Here is a 15893-nt window from a genome sequence, read left to right on the forward strand (position 1 = left end):
TTGCTTTATTATACTAACGGATCTTACCGAGTTTTCTGTTGAAGTTTTGTGTGGATGAAGTGTCTAATCGAGGATGTCTCGATATGAGGAAAAGGAAGAGAGGCAAGAGCTCAATCTTGGGGATGCCCAAGGAACCCCAAGTAAATATTCAAGGAGACTCAAGCGTCTAATCTTGGGGATGCCCCGGAAGGCATCCCCTCTTTCTTCAACAAGTATCGGTATGTTTTCGTATTCGTTTTGTTCATGCGATATGTGCAAGTCTTGGAGCGTCTCTTGCATTTAGTTTTCATTTTTCTTTTATGCACCATGCTGGTATGAGATAGTACTTGGTTGATTTATAGAATTCTCATTGCACTTCACTTAAATCTTTTTAGTGTGGCTTTATGGAATGCTTCATGTGCTTCACTTATATCATTTGAAGTTTGCATTGCCTGTTTCTCTTTACATAGAAAACCACCATTTTTAGAATGCTCTTTTGCTTCACTTATATTTGTGAGAGCGTGGGCATATCTTTTTTTAGAAAGAATTAAACTCTCTTGCTTCACTTATATCTATTTAGAGAGATGAAAGGAATTGGTCATTCACATGGTTAGTCATAAAATCCTACATAAACTTGTAGATTGCTGAATATGATATGTTTGATTCCTTGCAATAGTTTTGTGTTATAAAGATGGTGATATTAGAGTCATGCTAGTGGGTGGTTGTGGATTGTAGAGACACTTGTGTTGAGGTTTGCAAGTCCCATAGCATGCACGTATAGTAACCGTTGTGTGACAAATTTGAAGCATGGGGTGTTTCTTTGATTGTCTTCCTTATAAGTGGCGGTCGGGGACGAGCGATGGCCTTTTCCTACCAATCTATCCCCCTAGGGTCATGCGTAGTAGTACTTTGCTTCGAGGGCTAATAAAATTTTGCAATAAGTATATGAGTTCTTTATGACTAATGTGAGTCCATGGATTATACGCACTTTTACCTTTCCATCATTGCTAGCATCTTCGGTACCGTGCATTGCCCTTTCTCACCTTGAGAGTTGGTGCAAACTTTGCCGGTGCATCCAAACCCCGTGATACGATACGCTTATCACACATAAGCCTCATTATATCTTCCTCAAAACAGCCACTATACCTACCTATCATGATATTTCCATAGCCATTCCGAGATATATTGCCATGCAACTTTCATCATCATCATATACATGACTTGAGCTTTCATTGTCATATTGCTTTGCATGATAGTAAGATAGCTAGCATGATGCTTTCATGGCTTGTCCATTTTTTGATGTCATTGCTATGCTAGATCATTGCACATCCCGGTACACCACCGGAAGCATTCATATAGAGTCATATCTTTGTTCCAATATCGAGTTGTAAGTAAATAGAAGTGTGATGATCATCATTATAGAACATTGCCCTATAAAAAAAGAAAAAAGAAAGAAAAAGAAAAAAAAGGAAAGGCCAAAGAAGCCTAAATAAAAAAGGGGGGGGGGGCAAAGAAGCCCACCCAAAAAGGAAAAAAAGAAAAAAAAGAAAAAAAGGCAACATTACTATCCTTTTTCCACACTTGTGCTTTAGAGTAGCACCATGTTCTTCATATAGAGAGTCTCCTATGTTATCACTTTCATATATAGTGGGAATTTTAATTATAGAACTTGGCTTGTATATTCCAACGATGGGCTTCCTCAAATGCCCTAGGTCTTCATGAGCAAGCAAGTTGGATGCACACCCACTTAGTTTCGTTTGTTGAGCATTCATACACTTATAGCTCTTAGTGCATCTGTTGCATGGCAATCCCTACTCCTCGCATTGACGTCAATTGATGGGAATATCCATAGCCCATTTATTAGCCGCGTCAATGTGAGACTTTCTCCTTTTTTGTCTTCTCCACATAACCTCCATCATTATATTCTATTCCAGCTATAGTGCAATATCCATGGCTTGCGCTCATGTATTGCGTGAGGGTTGAAAAAGCTGAAGCGCGTTAAAAGGTATGAACCAATTTCTTAACTTGTCATCGGGGTTGTGCATGATGGGGGCATTTTGTGTGATGAAAATGAAGCATGGCCAAACTACATGATTTTGTAGGGATAAGCTTGCTTTGGCCTTGTTGTTTTGAAAAGACATGATTGCTTTATTGGTACGCTCAAAGTATTATTGTTTTTATGTCAAATGATAGACTATTGCCTTGAATCACTCGTATCTTAATATTCATGCCATGATTAGACATATGATCAAGATTATGCTAGGTAGCATTCCACATCAAAAATTATCTTTTTTATCATTTACCTACTCGAGGACGAGCAGGAATTAAGCTTGGGGATGCTGATACGTCTCCGTCGTATCTATAATTTTTGATTGTTCCATGCCAATATTATTCAACTTTCATATACTTTTGGCAACTTTTTATACTATTTGTTGGGACTAACATACTGATCCAGTGCCCAGTGCCAGTTCCTGCATGTTGCATGTTTTATGTTTTGCAGAAACCCCATATCAAACGGAGTCCAAACGGGATAAAAATGGACGGAGAATTATTTTGGAATATTTGTGATTTTTGGGAGGAAGAATCAACGCTAGACGATGCCCGAGGTGGCCATGAGATAGGGCTCCACGCCCACTTAAAGTGGGCACGCCCCCCACCCTCGTGGGCCACCCGTAAGGCGGTTGATGCCCTTCTTTGGCCGCAAGAAAGCTAAATTCTGGAAAACGATCTGGGTGAAGGTTTCAATCCAATCGGAGTTACGGATCTCCAGATATAAAGGAAACGGTGCCAGGGCAGAATTCTAGAACGCAGAAACAGAGAGACATATCCAATCTCGGATGGGCTCTCGCCCCTCCCATGCCATGGGAGCCAAGGACCAGAGGGGAAACCCTTCTCCCATCTAGGGAGAAGGTCGAGGAAGACAAAGAAGAAGGGGGGCTCTCTCCCCCTTGCTTCCGATGGCGCCGGAACACCGCCGGGGGCCATCATCATCACCGTGATCTTCACCAACACCTCCATCATCTGCACCAACATCTCCATCACCTTCCCCCACCTATATTCAGCAGTCCACTCTCCCACAACCCGCTGTACCCTCTACTTGAACATGGTGCTTTATGCCTCATATTATTATCCAATGATGTGTTGCCATCCTATGATGTCTGAGTAGATTTTTGTTGTCCTATCGGTGATTGATGAATTGCTATGATTGGTTTGAGTTGCATGTTTTATTATTGGTGCTGTCCTATTGTGCCCTCCGTGTTGCGCAAGCGTGAGGAATTCCTGCTGTAGGGTTTTCAATATGTTTATGATTTGCTTATGGTGGGTGGCGTGAGTGACAGAAGCATAGACCCGAGTAAGTAGGTTGTTTGCGTACGGGATAAAGGGGACTTGATACTTTAATGCTATGGTTGGGTTTGACCTTAATGAATCTTTAGTTTTTGTGGATGCTTGCTAGAGTTCCAATCATAAGTGCATATGATCCAAGTAGAGAAAGTATGTTAGCTTATGCCTCTCCCTAAAATAGAATTGCAATAGTGATTACCGGTCTAGTAACGTAGTCAACTGCTTAGGGAAAATTTCACAACTTCTACAACCACTTTTCCACACTCGCTATATTTACTTTATTGCTGCTTTATCTAAACAGGCCCTAGTTTTATTTACGTGCTCTTTATTATCTTGCAAACCTATCCTATCACACCTACAAAGCACTTCTAGTTTCATACTTGTTCTAGGTAAAGCGAACGTCAAGCGTGCGTAGAGTCGTATCAGTGGCCGATAGGACTTGAGAGAGTATTTGTTGTACCTCTAGCTCCTCGGTGGGTTCGACACTATTACTTATCGAAAGAGGCTACAACTATCTCGTATACTTGCGGGTCATCATGGTCCTATCTTCAAGGCATCATGCTCAAGCTGGGATTTTCTGACAGGTGGGTAAGCATTGTTGCAAGCCTGGCCACTACAATGAATTTTTCTGTCTTGTTTAGTGGTAAAAGGCTCGAGGAGTTTAAACTGTCACGGGGAATCAGACAAGGGGACCCAATATCTCCGTACTTGTTCTTGTTAGCAGTAGAGGGCTAGTCGTACCTGTTAAAAGCTAGAAGTGAGTCATCCAATTTGCATGGATTGCATGTGGCGTCGTCTGCCCCACAAGTGAACCATCTCTTATTTGCTGATGACAGGCTTCTGTACATCAAGGAAAATAGTGTGGGGGCTACTGAGCCTGGTACTGGATATGTATTGTCAATCCACCGGTCAGCGAATCAACTACTCAAAGTCGTCCATATTTTTTAGTAAAGGGGTGCCGGAAAGCACCTGCAATGAGATAACTACCACCATTGGTCCAATGGGCCTCGCTCCTGGCCCACCACCATTGGTCCCGGTTGGTGGCTTGAACCGGGACCAAAGGCTGCCCTTTAATCCCGATTCATGCCACAAACCGGGACCAATTAGTTGCCTATATATACCCCTCACCCGCGAGCAGAGCACTCCACTGCTCTGTTTTTCTGGCCGGCCGTTGTACAACTTTGTGGTGCTCTAGTTCACCTCCTATGCACATGAGGTCTTCGATGGAATGCCCGAGCCACACTACTTAAGCTTTCTCCTCTCCAAGCTCGACCTCCAAGCTCCATTTTCCTCAATATTTGTCTAGGTTTAAATGTCTGTCACGTCCCGTCCCCATCTTCACCGCCGTCGATCGCCCGCGCCGATCTCGTCGCTGGCACCACCGTGGTGAGACTCTTGTTCTTATCTTCTTTCTGAAAGGAAAAAATTCTTACTTGTATGTTTATATAGATACTTGTATAATTTTATTACTTTTATTATTGCTTGTTATTATTTAGTGTGATGGTTTTGGTATCCGCCCCCGTCGGCCCTCGTCGTGTCTATGATTCAGATGTGGTATATATTATCTTTATAACTATTTGGTTCATTTATTGTAAATGAAAATTATGCCAACCAACATGACATATATTTTATTTATCTAGGAGGTATGTGAGCCGGAAATTCCAACCGACCCTATTGTCGAGAGGTTAAATTTAGTTGAAGAAGAAAACAATTTCTTGAAGGAAAAATAAAAAAAATTGAGGAGGAGAAGATGATATTGGACTTGCATGTTGCGGATGTTGTCGATAATCACAAGATCAAGATGGATGCAATGAGCTTGAAGATTAGAAAGATTACGAAATATGCCATTCATACCGAGGCTTGGTATCATTATGCCATTGGATCAATTGTTACCGTGGTTACAATTATGATCACATTTGTTTTCACATTGAAATGTTTTACATAGTTTCAATGTAGGGTTTAATTAATTAGATGCTCTGTAGAGCTATATGTTGTTAGATGAGAACTATGTATGTACGTTGGTTTTAATGTGATGATGAACTTCTATTAATTTGGTCACTTAATTAACTATTCATGATGTTCTGTAATGGTTTTTGACACACTTAATTATATATAATGCATGCAGATGAACCGGCAATGGATGTATGGTGACAAACACACCTCTGAGTACATTAAGGGCGTGCATAATTTTCTTGAAGTGGCTGAGGCAAACAAGCAGAATGGTTTTATGTGTTGTCCATGCCCTATATGTGGGAATACGAAGTCTTACTCTGACTCGAAAATCATTCACACCCACCTGCTTTATAAGGGTTTCATGCCACACTATAATGTTTGGACCAAGCATGGAGAAATAGGGGTTATGATGGAAGACAGTGAAGAAGAAGAGGACGATGAGAACTATGTGCCCCCCGAATACGGTGATGCTGCAATGGGGGAAGCTGTTGGAGATCAAGAGGAACCAGACGATGTGCCCGATGATGATCTCTGCCGGGTCATTCTTGATGCAAGGAGTCAGTGCGAAAGTCAAAAGGAGAACGTGAAGTTCGATCGCATGCTAGAGGATCACAAAAAAGGTTTGTACCCCAATTGCAAAGATGGCAACACAAAGCTCGATACCATACTGGAATTGCTGCAGTGGAAGGCAGAGAATGCTGTGCCTGACAAAGGATTTGAGAAGCTACTGAAAATATTGTAGAAGAAGCTTCCAAAGGATAACGAATTGCCCGACAGTATGTATGCAGCAAAGAAGGTTGTTTGCTCTCTAGGATTGGAGGTGTAGAAGATACATGCATGCCCTAATGACTGCGTCATGTACCGTGGTGCGTACGAGGATTTGAACGCATGCCATGTATGCGATGCATTGCGGTATAAGATCAGACGAGATGACCCTGGTGATGTTGACGGCGAGCGCCCCCGGAAGAGGGTTCCTGCCAAGGTGATCTGGTATGCTCCTATAATACAACGGTTGAAATGCCTATTCAGAAACAAAGAGCATGCCAAGTTGATGTGATGGCACAGAGATGATCGTAAGAAAGACGGGAAGTTGAGAGCACCCGCTGATGGGTCGCAGTTGAGAAAAATTGAGAGAAAGTACTGGGAGGAGTTTGCAGGTGACGCAAGGAACGTATGGTTTGGTTTAAGTGCGGATGGCATTAATCCTTTCAGGGAGCAGAGTAGCAATCACAACACCTGGCCCGTGACTCTATGTATCTATAACCTTCGTCCTTGGTTGTGCATGAAGCGGAAGTTCATTATTATGCCATTTCTCATCCAAGGCCCTAAGCTACCCGCCAATGACATTGATGTGTACCTAAGTCCATTAGTTGAAGAACTTTTACAGCTGTGGATTGGAAAAGGTGTACGTGTGTGGGATGAACACAAAGAGAAGGAATTTGACCTGCATGCGTTGCTGTTTGTCACCATCAATGATCGGCCTGCTCTTAGCAACCTTTCAGGACAGACAAACAAGGGATCCCACGCATGCACACACTATTTAGATGACACCCAAAGTATATACCTGGACAAATGCAAGAAGAATATTTACATGAGGCATCGTCGATTCTTCCGACCAACCATCAATGTCGAAAGAAAGGCAAACACTTCAAAGGCGAGGCAGATCATCGGAAGAAGCCTGCCATGCGTACCGATGATCATGTACTTGCTATGGTCAATGATTTAAAAGTAATCTTCGGAAATGGTCCCGGCGGACTATCTGTTCCGAATGATGCTGAGGGAAATACCTAGAGGTCTGCTCTTCAATCGACGTGATGCACGTGCCGAAGAACCTTTGCGTGAACCTGCTAGGCTTCTTGGGCGTGTATGGGAAGACAAAAGATACAGCGGAGGCACGGGAGGACCTGCAACGTTTGCACGAAAAAGACGGCATCCTACAAAGCAGTATGAACGTCCTGCCAGCTACGCTCTTACCAAACAAGAGAATGAAATCTTCTTTGAAAGCCTGCTCAGTATGAAGGTCCCATCTAGCTACTCGTCGAATATAAAGAGAATAATAAATATGGCAGAGAAAAGTTCCAGAACCTAAAGTCTCATGACTGCCACGTGGTTATGACGCAACTGCTTCCGGTTGCATTGAGGGGGCTTCTACCGGAAAACGTTCAATTAGCCATTGTGAAGCTATGCTCATTCCTCAATGCAATCTCTCCGAAGGTGATCGATCCAGAAATCCTACCAAGGTTAAGGAGAGTGATGTGGCGCAATGTCTTGTCAGTTTCGATCTGGTGTTCCCACCATCCTTCTTCAATATCATGACGCACGTCCTAGTTCATCTAGTTGACAAGATTGTCGTTCTGGGCCCTGTATTTCTATACAATACGTTCCCCTTTGAGAGGTTCATGGGAGTCCTAAATAAATATGTCTGTAACCACGCTAGGCCAGAAGGAAGCATCTCCATGGGCCATCAAACAGAGGATGTCATTGGGTTTTGTGTTGACTTCATTCCTGACCTTAAGAAGATAGGTCTCCCTTAATCACGGTATGAGGGGAGACTGGGTGGAAAAGGCACGCTTGGAGGGGACTCAATAGTATGTAGGTATGGGCATTCTTGGTCTCAAGCACACTACACGGTTCTACATAATTCTACCTTGGTGACCCTGTATGTCGATGAACACAAGAACATTCCGCGCTCCAAACACCCGGACTAGTGTGAGGACTGGATTACATGTGAACACATCAGGAGTTTCGGCAGTTGGTTCCAAACACGTCTCAGGTGTGACAACATAGTTTCTGATGACCTATACTCGTTGGCGAGGGAACCATCTTCGACTGTAATGACCTACAAAGGGTACGAGATAAATGGCAATACATTTTACACGATCAACCAAGATCAAAAGCGCACCAACCAAAATAGTGGTGTCCGCTTTGATGCAGCAACCAAGAGGGGAAATGACACATATTATGGTTACATAGTGGACATATGGGAAGTTGACTATGGAAATGATATTAAGATCCCTATGTTTAAGGGCAAATGGGTCAATCTGTCAGGAGGCGGGGTACAGGTAGACCCACAATACGGAATGACATCAGTGGATCTGAACAATCTGGGGTACATAGACGAGCCATTCGTCCTAGCCAATGATGTGGCGCAGGTTTTCTATGTGAAGGACATGTCTACCAAACCGAGAAAAAGAAAAGATAAGGAAGCGGATACATCATATGATGAGCCAAAGCGCCACATACTTCTTTCAGGAAAAAGAGACATTGTGGGATTGGAGGGCAAGACAGACGTGTTTGAAGATTATGAAAAGTTTCATGAAATTCCTCCCTTCAAAGTCAAGGCTGACCCAAGCATCCTATTAAATGGTAAAGATTATCTATGGTTACTGTGCAATAAGCAAAGAGCACAAGTGAAGAAAAAGTGAAGACTTTCTATCAACAACCATTATGATGATGCCTTTGTAATAAATGAGTTTTCGTCCGAAACTCTGATACTTCCAAAGAGATTGTCTGTTTTCTACACAAAGTGCATCCAATTTTTTTCATAACCCTCTCAACTTTTTAGCACATGCTATGTGGGTTAAATGATAATACCATTCCAACTTTCAACCTTTTCAGAGTTCATTTGAAATGTTTTCATAAACCTCTAGTATTATAGAAACTAAAATTATATAAAATTTGTGCACCTAAAATTATCAAAGTATTTTCTATTCAAAACATTAAAAGCAAAGAGAATTTTCATAAAATAAATAAAAAAGCAAAAAAGAAAAGAAAATAAATAAGTAGAAACGAAATAAAATAAATAAGTAGAAACAAAATAAAATAAATAAGTGGAACCAAAATAAAATTTAATAAATAAGTAGAAACAAAATAAACTTTAATAAAGTAAAATAAATAAACTTTATTTAAGTAAAAAAATAAAAATATTTTTTCATAAAATAGATAAAAAAGCAAAAAAGAAAAGAAAATAAATGAATAGAAATAAAATAAAATAAATAAGTAGAAACAAAATAAACTTTAATAAATAAGTAGAAACAAAATAAATTTTAATAAAGTAAAATAAATAAACTTTAATAAAATAAAAAAATAGCAACAGTAAGTAGAAACAAAATAAACTAAATAAAACAAAAAAGAAAACAAAAAATATAAAAAGTGCCACCTACTGGGCCACCACGGCCTGAATATGACTAGAAACCCAACCATGGGCCAGGATTCAGGCCCACAGAAGGCCCAGTAGGCCCACAGGCAGCATAGTGCGTGATTAGGCCCAGTAAGCTTGCATTTGAGAGGAGCTCGAGAGAGCAGCCGTACTGCGGCTTATAAACCACTCCGAGCCCCTCTCAACTAGTGTGGTGGGACTAAACATTTGGGCACGTGCAGCACAAGGCCTTTGGTCCCGGTTGGTGGCGCCAACCAGGACTAAAGGGGGGCATTGGTCTCGGTTGGGGCCACGAACCGATACCAATGCCCCCCTTTAGTCCCTGTTGGTGCCACCAATCGGGACCAAAGGCCTCTGCTTCCCGCCCTTTGGGCTGCTGAAAGGAGACCTTTGGTCCCGGTTGGTGGCACCAACCGGGACTAAAGGGTGGCATTGGTCCCGGTTGGTACCACGAACTGGGACCAAAACTCTGGCTATATAAGCAGGACTTGTAAATTTTTCATTGAGTTCCTCATTCTCCCGCCACCGACGCCGCCCTGTGCCCCGTCGCCCGCGCCCGTCGTCACCATAGCCGTCACCCGCGCCCGTCATCGCTGCCCCCGTCGCCGCCCTGACGTCGTCACCACGCACCACCCCGCGCCATCGACGTCACCTCCCACCGTGCCGCCCCGACGCCATCGCCGCACCGCGTCCTCCCAACGCCATCACCGCCCCAGGCCACCGCTTGCCCAACCTCGCCGCCCCGACGCTGTCGCCGCCCCGACACCGTCCCTTGCCCCGCGCGCGCCGCCTCTGCCTCAGGCCGGCCCCGTCCTCATCATCGCCGACGCCGCCCACAATGAGCCCCCGCGCCCCTGCCCTGCCCCCCTGCCGCCGCCACTGCCGTATGATGTTTTTGTTGTTGATGGGTGTGATGCTTTTTTTCATATATGTTCATGTATATATGTTGATGTATGGATATATGTATGATGTTTTTTTGCATATATGTTGATGTAATGTTTTTTTTCTGCATATATATGTTGATATAATGTTTTTGAAAATAAGGAAAAAGAGTAAAAGAGGAAGAAGGAAGAAGGAGAAGAAGAGGAGAAATAAATAAGAAGAGGAAGTAGAAGAAAAAAAGGAGAAGAAGAAGGAATAGAGGAGAAGAAGAAAAAATAGAATTTTTTCTTCTTCTCCTCTTTTCCTTCTTCTTCTCCTCTTTTTTTCTTCTATTTCTTCTTCTTCTTCTTCTTCTTCTTCTTCTTCTTCTTCTTCTCTTTTTTTCTTCTTCTCCTCTTTTCTTCTTCTTCTTCTTCTTCTTTTTATCGGGAACGAGGGTGTCGAGGATCGCCGAGGGGTCGAGGGTCGGGAACTAGGCTAGTGGGTCGCGAGGGTCACAGAGGGGTCGAGGGTCGTCAAGGCCGGTCGAGTGTCAAGGGTTTGAGGGTCAAGGGTTTGAGGGTTCTATGGTTCTAGGGTTCGAGGGTTCTACTTTTCGAGGGTCAAGGGGTCGAGGGTCGCCTAGGGTTCGAGGGTCGCCGAGGGTTCGGGGGTCAAGGGTCGAGAGTCGAGGGTTGTCGAGGGGTCGAGGGTTCGAGGGTCGAGGATCGCCGAGGGGTCGAGAGGTTGCCTAGTGTCGAAGTATTGAAGAAATCCATGGCTTCATCATTAGTGGGAAGTAACCGGGGCATGATGGTAGGAATTTCTCCAAAGTTGTTCTGGAATGGAGTCCCAGATAGGATAATCCGCTTTTTGGTACATATTTTAGCAAAGGCCTTCCAAATAGTGATATTCGGAAGGCTCTTGCTGTACTTTGTACCAAAAAGCGAATTATCCTATCTGGGATTCCGTTCTAGAATAACTTTGGAGAGCTTCATACCATCATGCGCCTGTTACTTTTGCCTAATTATGAAGACATGGTTTTGTTGAATCCTTTGACACTAGACAAACGTGACATGAGGGGGTCGAGGGTCGGGAACTAGGGTAGAGGGTTGTGGATCACCGAGCGGTCGAGGGTCGTAACTAGCGTAGAGGGTCGAGAGTCGCCGAGGGGTCGAGGGTCGAGAGTCGAGGGTCGTCAAGGGGTCAAGGGGAAGAGAGGTGGCCTAGTGTCAAAGTATTGAAGAAATCCATGGCTTCATCATTTTTTCTATGTATATGTCGTCGTTGTCGATATACCCCCTCCCCGATAACATTTTTTTTCTATGAATATGTCATCGCTGTCGATATACCCCCTCTCCGATAACTTCGACATGAGGGGGGATCGATATATAGATACCCCCTCCCCGATAACTTCGATATATCCATCTCTCATGTTTGTATATTATTGCCTTGTTGTAATGTTTGTAGAAACTATGGATCATCAAAGAGACTTTGATCAAGAAGAGATATTGGGGGACATAATCCACGACGGAGGTGATGTTGTCTTGTCGTTTCTCAATGACATCGAAGAAGGTCTGCAAGGAGAGGAAGCAGGCTGCGGTGATCAAACAATGGAGGAGAGTCATGGTCGTGATGGTGGCTCCGGCGGCCATGATGACAGCTCCGGTGACCGAACGGAGTCGGGATCAGCTGTAGCAAAGTCCGGCGAGGTATATATATATATGTATATATATATATATATAGCTTGTGCTGACTAGCTAATTGATGCATTAATTGTTTTGGTATGTACATATATTAACTCTTCTTTCTTATTTTATATAGCCCTCTGGATCAAGAAATACTTCAGTAAAGAAACGAGGCCCGAAGAAAAAGTTGCACCCGGATGAAAGGTTCACGATCACACAAATCACGCGGGATGGCCAACCGATTAAACACCTCCGGACCAAGGAAGCATTTTCTGCTCAGTGCGGGGTTCTTGTTAGGGACATGATCCCGATCAGCATCGAGCTATGGAATGAGCCTAAGAAGGAAGAGCATCTGCAAGTTTCTTTTTTCGAAAATAGACAGAAAGAAGATCTTTGTAAAGCGCTGAAGGTAAATTTCACCCTACCGGAAGAGGAGGATCTGGAGAATCCAGTTATAGAGCCATTGATCAAGTCCTATGCTCTCAAGAAGATGCCAGATCTATTCAGGAGGTGGAAGAATGAGTTGAAAACAACGTATGTCGACCAAGACAAGACTCCAGAATCCACCGGCCGATTTGAGAAGATAAGAGATCACTGGCCCGCATTTGTGGCCAACAAGACATCGGAGAGGAGTAAGAAGATGTCAGCGACTAACAAGATAAATGCTGCAAAGAAGGAGCATTACCATCGCATGGGGTCAGGTGGCTACCTCAAAGCCCGGCCGTTGTGGGACAAGGCTGAGCAGGACTTGATTGCTAAAGGGGTCGAACCAGAGACATTGCACTGGCCACACCGTTGTAGGACTTGGTTCTTCGGGGCTGGTGGAACATTGGACCCTGAAACAGGCAAGTGTTGCTGGACACACGAGCAACATGCAACACCCGTCACGAAGCTTCTGAAAGCAATCAAAGAAGTGCAGGAAGGGAAGTTCGTTCCCGACAGAGAGAACGACAAGCTCACAAGGGCCCTCGGGAATCCTAAGCACCCTGGACAAACATGAAGCACGCCAGGCTCCATTGCTTGGAAGGTTGGGTTTCCCGATACAAGCGGTTACAAAACCCAAGAGAGGAGGAGGGAAGTGGAGCTGAGCGAACTACAGGAGCTTAAGGTAAGGGTAAGAAAGCTAGAGGAATGAGATGTTGAGAACCAGCAGCTGCGAGATCCTGCCCAAGATGCTACGCCACAAGTTAACCCGCCATCTCAGCGGAGAAATAGCGTGGCTTCCATCGAGCTTGATCGGCAGCCTGACTTGATGGGTCCTAGCTACCCCATGGATTTTGTCACGGATTCACACCAATTCCACCTTATGACGCAATGGGATCAGCTCCAAGTCAATGCGGTTGTCGGCTTTGTGTTCCCTCCTTCACCCAGAGCAACTTTTCACTGCCGTTCGATTCCACAAGGCTATGCTGTTGTGATGGTTGATGATATAATGGAGGGATTTGAGGACCTCCAGCTTGACCACCCTACAGGTGATGGGGATACTCAACTTGGTCTTGCTATGCATACTCCGTGTCTATGGCGGAAGGAGCACATCAAGCTTCTAAACTTCACGGCTCCTACTAGTCAGCCGGGCACTCCTCCTCCTCCTCCTCCGGCGAGTGATCAGGGCACTCCGCCTCCTGCTCCGGCGCGTGAGGGCGGCAGTACTCCGCCTCCTTCTCCGCCTGCTCCGGCGCGTCCAAGCAGCCCGCCTCCTCCTTCGCCGCCTTGTAAGCGACGGCGGAACACAGACGTCGCCGCTCCGGCTGCTCCGGCGCATCATAGCAGTCTGCCTCTGGCGTGTTGTAGCAGTCTGCCTCCGGCTGCTCCCACTCTGGTTGCCCCGACATGTAGTAGTACAGCCAGATGTGGGAGGCAATACAGATACGGTCCATCGTCTCTCAAGCCTCTACAGAAGTTACCGTATGAGAGGAGCGAGGAGGAAAACCAAAAGATCTGTGAAGGTCAAGTGAATGACTTCTTTGAATCAGTAAAAGCTATGAAATATCCACCTTCGACGGAGAAGATAGAACTGGTGAAAGCGAAGCGCACTTTGGATGTCCTGCAGCGACCATCACCGCCTACGCCACAATCCAACTATGACCACATCATTTAAAGGACATATAAGGAAGCGGAGCGGTCAGGAAGTACTTGAACTAATCAAAGGCTAGCAGAACGAAGAAAAGGGAAACAAATTCCCCAGCTCGGTGAACAAGCGGAGAAATCATTCCCCCTGCTCAATGTGTCTAGCGATATCATCGCTAATCTTCTGGGGATGCTGCCCGGTACCAATCCTGGAGATTACATGACCAACGACGATGCAATAATTTTTGGAACAATGGAGGTGGACACATTAAGATTCGAGCATGGGAAGCCTCTCGTCAGACCTGGTACTTCCCTTACAAAGATGATGCGAATATTCCATGATTGGTACATGGACATCTGTAGGAAGTCTGGGAAAAATACTTTGTCGCTCTCGGTTAAAGAGGAGCACGACCTCATTGGGATTGATCTGTTGTGAGTTCCATATGAGGAGTTCTTTCAGTTTTTCAATCAAAAGGCCCTCAATAAAACAATCATCACTTGCTACTATCTGTAAGTACTACTTCTCTGTAATTAGTAAGTTTATATATATAGCTCAGCTCTTTCATTGCATGTATATATAATTATCCTCACTATATTATGCAGATTGAAGATCGCCAAATTGAAGAAAAGACAAGTAGGTGATATTGGGTTCATTAACATAAATCTCATGAATGAATGGAGTGTTAACCATGATGCCAGACAAACTGAGGCCAAGTTGCTCGCATCGTTACTTCGAAATCAAAACAAAGCTACAACGAATACAAGTGAGTGTTACCGTGTTGTGCATATTCGGTTTCACTTATTACTCGAGGTTATAGTAATGTAATTGATGAGTTATGCATGCATGCGCAGCTTCCACTTTATTCTGCTCGAGATTAAGCTTGAGCAGGGAATAGTAACCGTCATAGACTCCAAACGAAAAAATCCGGAGGAGTATGCGACCATGACTAAAATGCTCGAGAAGTAAGTTCAATCGATCATTATCGCACCATATCGGCAACTTTGTTCATTTCCTTGTATCAAGTAATTGTTTTCTTTGTCTGGCAGGGTTTGGAAAAAGTTCACCGCACAAGCTCCGGGACTGCCGGCGCAACTGCGATTTGACCACCCGAAAGTAAGTACTAGCTACTAGCTAGTTCCCGCATATCCCATTGATTCTCGCTACTTTATCAATAGCATGCTTGCTTATCAGTTTGATTGACCTCTATTTCTTGTAAAGTGGTTGTGGCAGGAACCCGGGAATGATTTGTGTGGATACTACATTTGCGAGTTCATCCACCACACCACCTGTGAGCGGGGCTACTCTAAACAACAATATGAAGTGCGTATTCAATAATATTCAAAATTTTATTTTATTACCATCATTTGTGTTCAGTTTCCTTCATATATATGTATTGACCCCTTCTTGAATTAGATGTGGCAGATGCAGGATGAACTCCTACCACAAGATCGCATATGAGCAATTCAAGAGGAATTGGCGGGAATATTTCTTGACCATGTATCGACAAACACGGAGAATACCATGTGGAAGTTGAGTTCAGATGTTAGGGGATGTAAGAGATCTTATATTATATATATATGTTGCCAGTAGTGTCGGATAGATATACGAAAACTTGTTGTTCGACCAATCTATCAGAGAAGGAGAGGTCGATCACTTCTCTCTGTGTATATGTTCATGACGATCTTCTGTACTTAATGGTTTCCTTCATTTGCTTACTAGCTAGCTAGCGTGTCGAGTCCTCTCTATACAAAGCGCCGACCAAGCACGGAGATAAGAGAGGAGACTCCTCTCTATTAGCTAGCTAACACAATATATGAAACCCCTAAATTAACCCTACAAAACC

This window comes from Triticum dicoccoides, chromosome 6B, assembly GCF_002162155.2.
Source record: "Triticum dicoccoides isolate Atlit2015 ecotype Zavitan chromosome 6B, WEW_v2.0, whole genome shotgun sequence".
Taxonomy (NCBI): domain Eukaryota; kingdom Viridiplantae; phylum Streptophyta; class Magnoliopsida; order Poales; family Poaceae; genus Triticum; species Triticum dicoccoides.